The sequence below is a fragment of the Poecilia mexicana genome, unplaced genomic scaffold, assembly GCF_051168715.1.
Source record: "Poecilia mexicana isolate PSO_F unplaced genomic scaffold, ASM5116871v1 scaffold_22, whole genome shotgun sequence".
In the NCBI taxonomy this organism is placed as follows: domain Eukaryota; kingdom Metazoa; phylum Chordata; class Actinopteri; order Cyprinodontiformes; family Poeciliidae; genus Poecilia; species Poecilia mexicana.
In genome coordinates this window covers 16680977-16693157 of record NW_028263391.1, presented here as the reverse complement: position 1 = coordinate 16693157, position 12181 = coordinate 16680977, and the positions used below count along the sequence as shown (strand labels likewise).

The 12181-nt window shown below is 39.1% G+C and overlaps 2 pseudogenes; both read left to right on the top strand.

Annotated features, from left to right (window-relative positions):
- The first annotated feature begins 5454 nt into the window (after positions 1 to 5454).
- LOC106915018 (cytochrome P450 1B1 pseudogene) lies at positions 5455 to 8236 on the top strand (annotated as a pseudogene).
- Positions 8237 to 8334: 98 nt separating this feature from the next.
- On the top strand, positions 8335 to 10827 carry LOC106915006 (cytochrome P450 1B1 pseudogene; annotated as a pseudogene).
- The last annotated feature ends 1354 nt before the right edge of the window (positions 10828 to 12181 follow it).

The window sequence follows — 12181 nt, the reverse complement described above, 5'->3', positions numbered from 1 at the left end:
GTAAAGAGCACTGCCAACTATACTTATTTTAAGTCTCATAACACCTTTCTACTGATTACTTATCCTGACTAAGGCATCTTTACACAATTATTACTGCTGAAATTAGATGAATGTGCCACTTTGGAAGGAATTTCAATAAATTTTTAACCAGCACTAGTCAAATGTTTAAAACTATTCAAAATAAGATCCAATAAAAACCATTACCTTAGAAAGTTTCCTGTTAAGGCTAAGCACTTTAAAGCATGTTCCAGAAAACCAGTTTCCAAAAATTGCCCATTCAAGTCCATATTTGGACACTTTGAATGATATAAAACAGTGGAAATTTTAAATTGCAACTAATTTCAAGAAGTTAAAAGTAAATCAGTCAAATGCTCCTAACAATGGTTCTAAATTGCATAATGGAGGAACACTGTCATGACGTACTGAATGTAAAGTGTTGCAAAGAATAGGAGCTACTTAAAGAGACAGACGCTCTTAATTACAAAGTAAAATTTCAAATTTTTGTTATATATAACAACTGAAGGTAACATTAATACATTAATATGTCCCTGGAAAGTACACCTCACCCCTTTAATAGTTTCTTGTTCATCTATCAATATAATTATTCACATTCATTTACCAACAGATCTTTTGCATTGCTCTACCGTCAAGTAATTAAAATACTTATATCTTAGTATACATTTAGAAAAACATTTAGAAAAACTACCTAATCAAAATCTGCATTAATGCTCAACAGTTACCCTTTTAATATCGCCTGATCTGCTGCTACACTATGCAGAGGCTGGAAATACACTCACCTCAGTATGCCAAAGGCTTAAAGGGACCATCAAATATTTGACCACATGCGAGAACTCAAAGACTGCAATAGAAAATTGTACTTTCAGCCCAGGTTCTCATTAAGACTTTGAAAACAGAAAAAAAAGACAGCAAAAAGCCATATTGATGGATCAATATATTGATCCATCAATATATTATAAATATAGCATGCTAAATCCCAGTACATGTACTATATATAAAACATGAAGTATGTGCCTGCCAGCGCATACTTCATGTGGCATGAAGTACGTTTTGAACGTGATTTTTAGTGCCTTGTAAGGCACGCCATAATGAACAACAAAAACTAAGAAACAGTAAAGAAGCAATCAACCCCAACTTAGATAATATGACTGAGGCATTCTGCCGAATTATTTTATTCTTCTGTGTACTGTGTGCTCATACTGAACCACCAAACCGCATGTCTGACAGGGACTTCCGTTGGCATGTCAGGACCGAAATTAATTCTGACTTTGTTGTTTCTTTTCTCAAACTGTTTACACGCGAACAACAATCAACTCAGACGGTGACAATTTTCAAGTATCTCTATTTCCTCATCCTGTGGTCTGGCAAGAGAAAATGCTGTCTCTGAAACATCACCGTCTTTAACTAGCTATGTCCGGTGGTTACCCCCCCCCCCCCCCCCCCCCCGGCAGCTTGGGATGGAGATAGCTAAGGGAATGTTTTTGTTGGTGTGTTAACTGGTATATCTAAATTGTTCTTGGCTGCTGCAATTTTTCAAGTTCAGATCGTCTATGCTTTATATTCTAAAACATCCAGTTTGCTTCTTTTTCTAAGTTCCAGTCGTTTCCCAATTGCCTGTTCGACCCCTGGCTTTCCTCTTCCCACTGCCTTACTTTACGTCCATAAACTCCATCAACCCCCCCCCACACTCCCCCTTTCTGCCTCCCTCTTGGTGCTGTGCGTGACAGTAGCTCACTGAGAAGTGGAAATGAGACTAGTAAACAATGATTAGCTCCAGAGACGGGGCAGGCTGGTCTGCCATTGGTCCTGTCTGCACACAGTGAGCTCGCCCACCCGCCAGCACATGACATAAGGGCCTCATCTCTCATCCCCCACCTCCCCTGCAAACCCCCTTCAGCCCCTTACCCTCCCGCTCAGTCAGAGTCAACACAGGGTCAGGGCCAACCTTTCACAGCCACGTTATAGGGGGGTAATCACAGGCAAACACGGCAACCACACGCAAACTGCACACACGACACTCCAAACACCAATCCCATATGCACATACACACACACACACACACACACACACACACACACACACTTCCACCTTGCCACCCAAGTACCCCCTTCCTTTCTCACAAACCTGGCTCTAATTAGCATGATGGGGATGCAAGTAGCCGCATGTGCATGATGAGGATTTGGTGGTGAGGCCTTTGGAGGTGGGGGTGATACTCGCTACAGAAACAAGGGGAGAAATGAACAGTGATACATAGTGCAGGCAGTGCATTCAGAGACATTACTATGTGTCTGGTTAACCAAGAAATCATTCTAGGGGCTTTGGTTCTCTGCCACACCGCATTGCTCAAGACAAACAGCTCTGGGGCAGAGCTTTGAAAAGCCTCAACATCTGTGAAGGGCCGATTTGGAGCTATTGTTAAGAAAGAAAAGCTCACAACATGCAATTTAGTTGTACTTTTATTATTTTAAACCTTATATTTTTGGGTTGTTTTTTTTACAGTTTGTTTGACCTAATAGAGGCACTCATCAAAATGTAATGTTTGTTACTGGTTGGTGACTTCATGGTGTTTTTTTATGACTTTGTATTTTTTCTGTTTTTATTATCTAAAGCGCTTTGAACTGCCTTGTTGCTGAAATGTGCTATACAAATAAACTATGTAAATAAACTTGACTGATTGATAATATAAAAAAAAGTGTGCCATAGATGGAAAATATGAAATAAATGTGTTGCATAAATACTGAAGTGGTGGGCTAGTCTGCACACATATCGTGTCATGCTATTATTTCAAACCCATTGTCTTTGTCTTATTAGTCATGCTACAATCATCAACATTAATGCATTTTATCATAATTTTATATGACATTGCAACACAAAGTAGAAACAAATACATGTTTTTCTTTGTTTAATAAAATAATGAAAATTGTAGACTCTGATATAAAGTTAAGTGCAACTAAATGTGCTCAGAATATGTTTAATTAGTAAAAAAAAAATCCACTTGTGTGCAAATTAGACTCTTGTTGAAAAAAAAAAAGTTTTGTCTAATATTAAGTATACAAAGATATTTTCACTAGAACGCTTTCCTTTAGGAGGACATTGATCCCTTTCAGAGCTGGTCAGATCAGAAGGTGGATAGAGTTAACTACAAGGGTGTCCTTTAAAATAATCTGTTAATGGATACAAAAAGAAATAGACTGGTTTAAAGTTCACCTTCTGACAAGACAATTACACTAAACATAAGCCCGAATTACAATAGAGTGGCTTAGATTAAAATACATGTGTATGACAGAATGGCCCAGGCAAAATCCATACCGATAACCAACTGAGATTATGTTGCAAGAGTTGAAAAGGAACATTCACAGATAATAATATAAATATAATGTAAATATTTTAGAGCTGAGGGGATGTGCTCTCTCTTCCTGGTTTTAGTGAGGACGCGAACAGCAGCGTTCTGGATCAGCTGCAGCTGGAGGATTGATTTTTGTTGGGAAGACCTGCGAGGACACTGTTGCAGTAATCAATGCGACTAAAGGTAAAGGCATGAGTTTGGATGAGTTTCATTTATTAACAGTGGGTTTCCCTAATTTTTCTCTCGCTTTTTTGCTTTTACTCTAAGATCAACAGTTGTTTCACATCACTTTGTTAAGATCTAATATCGGCTGCTACAAAAGTTTCCCACATATCAAGAGTTTCTTTTTTATTTTTTGTCCCATCTGAATTCTAACTTTCAACTTCGGAAATGTCTCACTGCCTTAAATTAGGGTCATTACCTCCCAGAGTTGGAAATGGGGGACTTAAAGTTTATTTTGAGCAGTGATGTAATGCTGAGCTTCCTGCAGAACCCAGTTTATTTGCTGGCAAAAACAACATACAAGTATCAATAATTGATGGTTTGTCTGCTCCGAAGTATTTGTTACATAAACCTGTGAGTCAACATAGTTCAGTCAACATAGTCTGGATTTTTTTTTTCTTAGGAAAATTGGATAAGGGTATTGAGTGGAAGAAGAAGGGGAAATGGAAGAAGAGATATAAATTCATATATCTGAAAGTTGCCTGGAAGAGAATATAATCCATCCCTCCATCCCACCATATTCATCTAAGGCTGGTGACTGTCTCAAGAAATGCTGGACAGGTTGGTAGTCCATAACAGTGCAGGGATTATTATGAAGGAAAAAAATTATAATTTTAATAGGTGAATTATGTTGGGGGGAAATAAAATCATACGAAATGCTTTAGTGTATGCATTCATAGGGATGCCAATATAAATATTTACATATATTTATTCATTTATTTAGTCATTCAATTATATGAGGAATGAGTAATTAAAGTATACAGTATATAGTGTGGTACATATAGAATATAAAGTATACAATATATAAAGTATATAGCTTGGAAGAATATTAAACGTACTTCCAAACTACTTTTAAATGTCCATTACAAACATGGCTCATAGCCCCTGTATCCACAAACATGATAACACAATTAAAAAAAACCTCATGAAACTCTGTTCCTGCATTAGCTTAGTTAAGTTTTGCTGGGCAACCCCAAAGTATCAATGAACGTTGATCTGGCCAAGCCCATTATAACTGGGAACCACCAGAGGCCTCCTAGAACACAAAGCATTTCAATAATTTATTGCAGTGGATCCCAAACTTTTTAGCCTCTGACCCTTAAAAATAGAGAAATTGAGGAAAAAGGAAAAAAAGGGAGATTTGAGGCCCATTGAGCACCTCTGGCAAATTTGAAATTACTTTCCTAAAACCACAACATTTTCTGATGGGAATGTAAAATAAGTATATATTTTGATATATATATATATATATATATATATATATATATATATATATATATATATATATATATATATATATATATATATATGCAAATAATAATTACTACAAACTTTATATATTGCTATGCAAAGCTGAATGGGGATTGTATGTCTATGTATATCAGACTGATTACAATCCATTCGAAGTGTATTCATGTTGGAAAAAAAAAACATAAAAAAATCTTACTAAAATCTCTTGTGAGTGACTCAAACCTTTTCCAAACAGACAGAAATGTATTTATTCTGTGGTAAAAGACGCCCGCTGCGTCTTCTGTAGCCAGGAAATCAATCATGTTAGACGGCTTTTAAATGCTCATATTCTGCTAATCCTCCGTTTACGTGGATAAATTCACCCGACAGGACTGCATCCCAGTCTCCCACCGGCCCCTGAGAGTTTTTCCTCCCTCTCTGTGTAGCGCTGACGGCGGTCGGTCACGCTCCTCGCTCACAGAGTCCCCCGACGCTCCGTACTGCGCGCCTCTCAGAGCGACCAACAGCAGAGAGATAATGCGCTGCAGCGGTGTCCACACTGCTACCACAATGGGAGGAGTGTGAAAGTTATCCTGAGCCCTGCCCACTTACTGTAAAGCATTTAAGAAGCTGGAGAGCAGCAAAACAGGCACTTAAGCCTTAAATCTTTATGAAGACTATCTGATTAGGAAAAAAGAAAACTGTGATGGTAGTTTTACTGGGCTTTGATTAGCAGTTTCATACTTGATATGGATCCATAGGGTGTTTTTTTCTTCACAAACAAGCATAAAAAAAAGACTTTGTTAAAAGGAAAAGAGACAGCTGATACCTTGAAACAATGGCAATTGACAGTGAGTTTGGTGTGAAGAGCAGCAGCATCACCAAGGAATGGAGCGGACAGGTCCACCCTGCCCTGGTTGCCTCTTTCGTTTTCCTCTTCTTCCTGGAAGCCTGCCTGTGGGTCAGAAACCTCAGGCTCAAGAGAAGACTGCCGGGACCCTTTGCCTGGCCTGTGGTGGGCAACGCTATGCAGCTGGGTCAGATGCCTCACATCACTCTGGCCAACCTGGCCAAGAAGTACGGCAATGTGTACCAGATAAGACTGGGCTGCAGCGACGTGGTGGTCCTCAACGGAGACCAGGCGATACATCAGGCACTGATTCAACACAGCACAGAGTTCGCAGGCAGACCAAACTTTGTTTCTTTCCAGTTGATCTCTGGAGGCAGGAGCTTGACGTTCACTAATTACAGCAAACAGTGGAAAGCACACAGGAAAGTTGCCCAGTCGACTCTCAGAGCGTTTTCTTCTGCAAACAGTCAGACCAAAAAATCCTTTGAGCAGCACGTGCTGGCAGAGGCCACAGAACTGGTGCAGACATTCCTACGTCAGAGCACTAATGGACAGTGTTTTTATCCAGCTTATGAGTTTACAGTAGCTGCTGCTAACATAATGTGTGCTCTTTGCTTTGGAAAGAGATATGGACATGATGACCAAGAGTTCAGGACATTGTTGCACAGAGTGGACAAGTTTGGGGAGACAGTTGGGGCAGGTAGCTTGGTAGATGTCATGCCCTGGCTGCAGTCCTTCCCTAATCCAGTCAGAAATGTCTATGAAACCTTTAAAGTCATAAACAGTGAGTTTTTTTCTTATGTTAGAGATAAAGTGGTACAGCACAGAGAGTCCTTCAACCCTGAGGTGACCAGGGACATGAGTGATGCCATCATTAAAGCAATTGAGCACGGAGAGGAGAGCACGTTGGAAAGGGAGTTTTCTGAAGCAACTGTCACCGATCTGATTGGAGCAGGTCAAGATACTATGTCGACAGTCATGCAATGGATTCTCCTCTTGCTGGTCAAATACCCAGACTACCAAGCCAAACTGCAGCAGCTCATTGACAAAGTTGTAGGCCAAGACCGGCTGCCGTCAGTCGAGGACAGAAGCAATCTTGCTCTCCTGGACGCCTTCATCTATGAGACCATGCGCTTCACCAGCTTTCTCCCCTTCACAATCCCGCACTCGACCACGGCAGATGTCACCATCGGAAGCCTCAACATCCCCAAGGACACGGTTGTCTTCATCAATCAGTGGTCTGTCAACCATGACCCCCAGAAATGGAAGGACCCCCATGTGTTTGACCCCAAGCGTTTCATAGACGAGAACGGAGCCCTGGACAGAGACAGAACCAGCAGCGTGATGATTTTCTCAACAGGTAAGAGACGCTGCATTGGCTCTCAGATTGCCAAAGTGCAGATGTTTCTGTTTGCAGCGGTCCTGCTGCATCAGCTCACCTTTGAGAGTGACTCATCCGCGCCTCCTACTCTGGACTGCGCCTACGGCCTCACGCTGAAGCCCCTTAACTTTAATGTGAGAGCGAAGCTCAGGGGAAAGTTGCTTGGTGTGGTTTCTCCAGCATAAACACAATGTCCAGAGGCCGTGACTGTTAAACACTTTATCACCAGTGACATTTATTAGTGAGTATAATTATACTTGCACACAATTGTTTTGATATTTAACAAGAATATGTAATTCATGTATTAGATTTGCTGTTAGTGCATAACTAAAACGCTAATTTTGAAGATGTCTGCAGCAAATGAAACAAGTGTATGAACTGTTAAGATAAATGAAATATTTACTTCTCTGAATACTCTGCACTTAACAAGATTTATTTCAGAAATATGTGCTTGTTTGTTATCTATGGAGCATTAATATGTGTGCAGAAATGACATTTAAAGTACAGATGTATATTAAATACTTGTGAATGTTATTATGACACTTGAAGGCCCACTGTTCTCAACTGTTGTATGCAAAACTGTATTGTAACTTTGCCACATAATTCATATTTAATGCAAAAAATTGTTTAAATGTAATCACTATCTACTGAATTTAAAGCATAAAAGCGAAACACAAAAGAGCAACGAGCTCGTCTGAGACATCAGACGTGAGAAAGGAATCTTTCATCTGGAAGGATCCACAGCTTTTACGAGGAGATGCACGAGACATCACTGGGGACTGCGAGCAATAACAGACTTTCTGCATCAAAGCTTCACTTTCACTGTACAAGCACTGCAGCTACAGCTATGCCAAGCCCCCCCTTTTTTTTCCCCCCACTACAACAAAACACATGTGCAAGACATCTCTCTCACTCGTGAGGCATTCTTAAAACCATGTTTGTTTATGGTACAGTTTATCAAAGCTACACGGATGTCAGCGCGCTCCCTTTAAGCCTCTGTGTTCAAAAACTGACGTCGTAATGCCCAACGGGCATTTTCTGTCTGTGTCAAGGCAAAAGATTAACACCGGTCGGCCTCACATGTTGAAGCTTCCAGTCTGGAGCAGCTGCTCTGACTTTTGAGGCCTACTGAGCCTTTATGTATTGGAAAAAATAAGCTGTATTTAAAATAAATCAAGTGAATGGTAAATTGTTGGTGTGCCTGACTTATTTGACCTCATACTGAGAAAGCATCTCAGTATGCATCTTGGCAAAAGAAAGGGTGATTTTTTTTTGACTGCAACATAAAACAAACAAAAACATAAAAAATAAAGCCTGTTAATAGTTTCAGATGAAGGAGATTAGTGGATTATTAAATTAATTAAAAACATTTTTATGTCACACAAGCATATTAATCAGTCAAATATTTTCTGAATTCTGCTGGATCTAAATTAAAGCAGTAGAAGTGAGGCTGAGATGAGATTTTTTTTCTGCAGGAACAATTTATGCAGTTAAAGGAGCAAACAAATTATATTTTGATATAATCAATTGTTAAAAACAAATGGACAATTTTTGCATAACAAATTTAACACCAAGTGTTTTCACAGTTTGTCACATGATTACAAACTTCAGCATAATTATTGTGTTGGGAATATTTAATAAAAACAACATGAATCATCATTAAATTGTGTTGGGATGTTGCAGCGCAGTTATTTGCTTTTTCCTTGAAAATAACAAGCTCCCTTTTCATAGTATATAATACATATATACATTTTATTTGTACTTGGTATTAAAGACAAAGTTATCACTAGTGAATTTGTCATATATATTTTTCATATATCACGTTATATTAACTTTCATTGACTCTGGAGGTCTACATTTGCTATTTTCTGACACAATGAGTAATTTAGCTCCCTGCGCTGCCTTCCTTTTCCCTCGCTTAACAAACACTACTAGAGGGAGACGAGTGGGAACAGGACTAAGGTCGGCAGGCAAAGGTCAAAATAGGAGGGGGCAGATAGAGAAAGAGTCCCTAACCACTCACATCAAACTGACACATATAAGTGAGGTGTTAAGTGTTGAATATGTGTTCCTATAATGAGGTGAAGACAAAAGCTGCAATACTGCAATCTTTTTTAGAAACAGTAGAACTTTGACCACTGCTTGGAGAGCTTTTTTTTTGCAGCATTCTAATATGATATATTAATAAATAAATATATTTTAATGATATAAAGAGTATATTTTTACTTCACTAAGCACAATGCAGTTTGATTTGAAGAGTAGCGGCATCATCAGGCTTTGGAGCATCCAGCCTGCTCTCATCGCCCCAGTTGTTTTTCTTCTCTGTCTGGAAGCCTGTCTCTGGGTCAGGAACCTTAAACTCAAGAGGAGACTGCCGGGACCTTTTGCCTGGTCAGTGGTCGGTAACGCCTTGCAGCTGGGCCAGATGCCTCATATCGCTTTCACCAAGCTTGCTAAGAAATACGGGGATGTGTATAAGATCCGCCTGGGCTGCAGCGATATCGTGGTCCTGAACGGAGCCTACGTGATCCGATAGGCCCTGATACAGCACAGAACAGGGTTTGCAATTAGGCCAAACTTTGTGTCCTTTCAGGGTGTGTCGGGGGGAAGAGTCTGACTTTTACTAATTACCGCAAACAGTGGAGGATGCACAGGAAAATAGCTCAAACTACAATCAGAGAAGTCTCATCTTCCAACAGTCATACCAAAAAAGCTTTTGAGCATCAAATTGTGGCTGAGGCTGCAGAGCTTGTAGAGATTTTCCTTAAACTCAGCACTCAGGACAAGTATTTCAACCCCAGGCGTGAGCTGACTGTAGCTGCTGAAAATGTGATTTGTGCCCTGCGCTTTGGAAAACGTTATGGGCATGATGACGTGGAGTTTATATCCTTTTTGCATCACGTAGATCAGTTTCTGGCAGACGGTAGGGGCTGGAAGTTTGGTTGATGTCATGGCGTGGATTCAGTCTTTCCCCAATCCAGTCCGAAGTGTATTCAAAACTTTTAAATGGTTGAATGAAGAGTTCTTCAATCTCGTCAGCAGCAAAGTGGAGTGACAGACAGACCTTTGATCCACAGCACATAAGGGACATGAGTAATGCCATTATAGAAGTCATTGATGAGTTTGATGGCGACACAGAGCTCACCAAAGACTACGCGGAGGCAATGGTAGCAGACTTGATTGGCGCAGGTATGGACACTGTCTCTACTGCCCTCCACTGGATTGTTCTTTTGCCGGCTAAGCACCCTGACATTCAAACCAAACTCCATGAGCTCACTGATTGGGTGGTGGGACGAGGCAGACTGCCATCTGATGAGGACAGAGTACACATGCCTTACCTGGATGCCTTCATCTACGAGACAATGCGTTTCACCAGTTTTGTCACTGTCACCATCCCCCACTCGAAAACCTCAGATGTCACTGTGGGGGGGTCTGAGGATTCCCAAAGACACTGTGATCTTTATCAACCAGTGGTCTGTCAATCATGACCCACTGAGGTGGAACGACCCCCCACCTCCCATTTGACTCCTCCCACTTCTTGGACGAAAACAGCTCCCTCATCTGACAGACAATATTGTGATCTTCTGAGCAGGGAAGAGGAAATGGATCGCGGACCAATTTGAGATCTTTTTGTTCTTTGCAATTTTGCTTCATCAATGTAGCTTTGAAAAATGCCCAAATGAGGATTTTTCACTCAAGTGCAGCTGTGGTTTAACACTGAAGCCTTTAGATTACAAAATCACTGCCAAACTCAGAGGAGAATTGCTAAAAAACAAGTAATTTTATTTATCTTTTTTTTTAAATATGTAAGCTTTGTTTTTAGGAAATCGTTTTACAAACTTAGCTTTAACTAACCTCCTGAAATTAAACAGTTAAAACTGAAAGTTTAGTGACAGCTACTTTAGATTATGTGTAAACAAATTAAACAATTTAATACTCAACTTTGGAGTTAAATGTAAGTTCTAGAAAATTTCTAAAAACTCACGTTTTCCAAATTTAATTTATGTGAAAAAGCCTCTAGTTAGTGCGTTCTTCGTCTCTTTGTTTTTGACAATGTTATTAAAGCATCTTGAACAAATAACTGGTCAACAGAGCTCTTAAATATTTGTAATAAAAACCCTGAAAAAGAGTGAGAAAATCTAAATATGCCGTGATAAATATGATTTGTTGTTTATTATCATCTTTTGTTAGCAGCGACTAAATTAATATTTTGGACTATGTTTTTGTAATTGTGTTAAACAAATAACCCAGGTGTACTCAGTTACTTTCTATAATTTTTTTAATTAATCTAACAATGTAAATTTTTTTTTTTATGTATTGGGCCTTTAAAGAATACCATGAGAACAAAGGACTTTATTTATTCTTTTATGAAAGGTAGGAAGAACAAGACTAAAGTTTTTGTTGGCCAGAACATTTCATCCTTCATAAGAACTGGAATGCAGAACTCGTTGGACACGTCTCTTCCTCTTCAGCAAACCAGAGTTGCAAGAGTAGAAATATTTCAGTTTTGTTCTTGCAATCCCTCAGAGAAAGAATAAATTCTCTCTTCTTGTAGAACATCCATCCACCATTTTTCTATAAACACTGAACTAAAGCATGTAAAGAGCTAAGTAAAATTCAACAATTCTGCAAATTTCTAAATTTTCATTTATTTTTTTTACAAAATCTGATACACGTCAGTGAAAATTCTAATAAACCGTTTTACTATTGTGTTTATTAAAACTCACAAATACATATGTATTTAAAATATTCTTTCGAAACTCTTAATTTGAGCATCTTTAATAAACTTTGTTCTGACTGGTCAGGAGGTGAACCTTATTTTCTAACAAATAAAGATTAAAAACTGAGTGAAAGCCAATCTTTCTGGCCTGAATCTCTTTTTTCAGCCATTTATTTAGACATAAATCATCCGGATTTACAGTTTTGGTTATATAAAACAGGATTCTAAAGAGATGCTCAGGGTTTTTGAAGTGTGGTTTGGTTAAAAGATTATAAGCAGTTAATATAATCACTGCTATGGATAACTTTCTTGTTATATTCTTTCAATACGAATAAAGGTTAGTTGGGGCCAGGGGCTGAAGCCAGTGGACTGAGAGGGGCCAAGAACAAAGTGGACTTTCACCATTTTAAAACA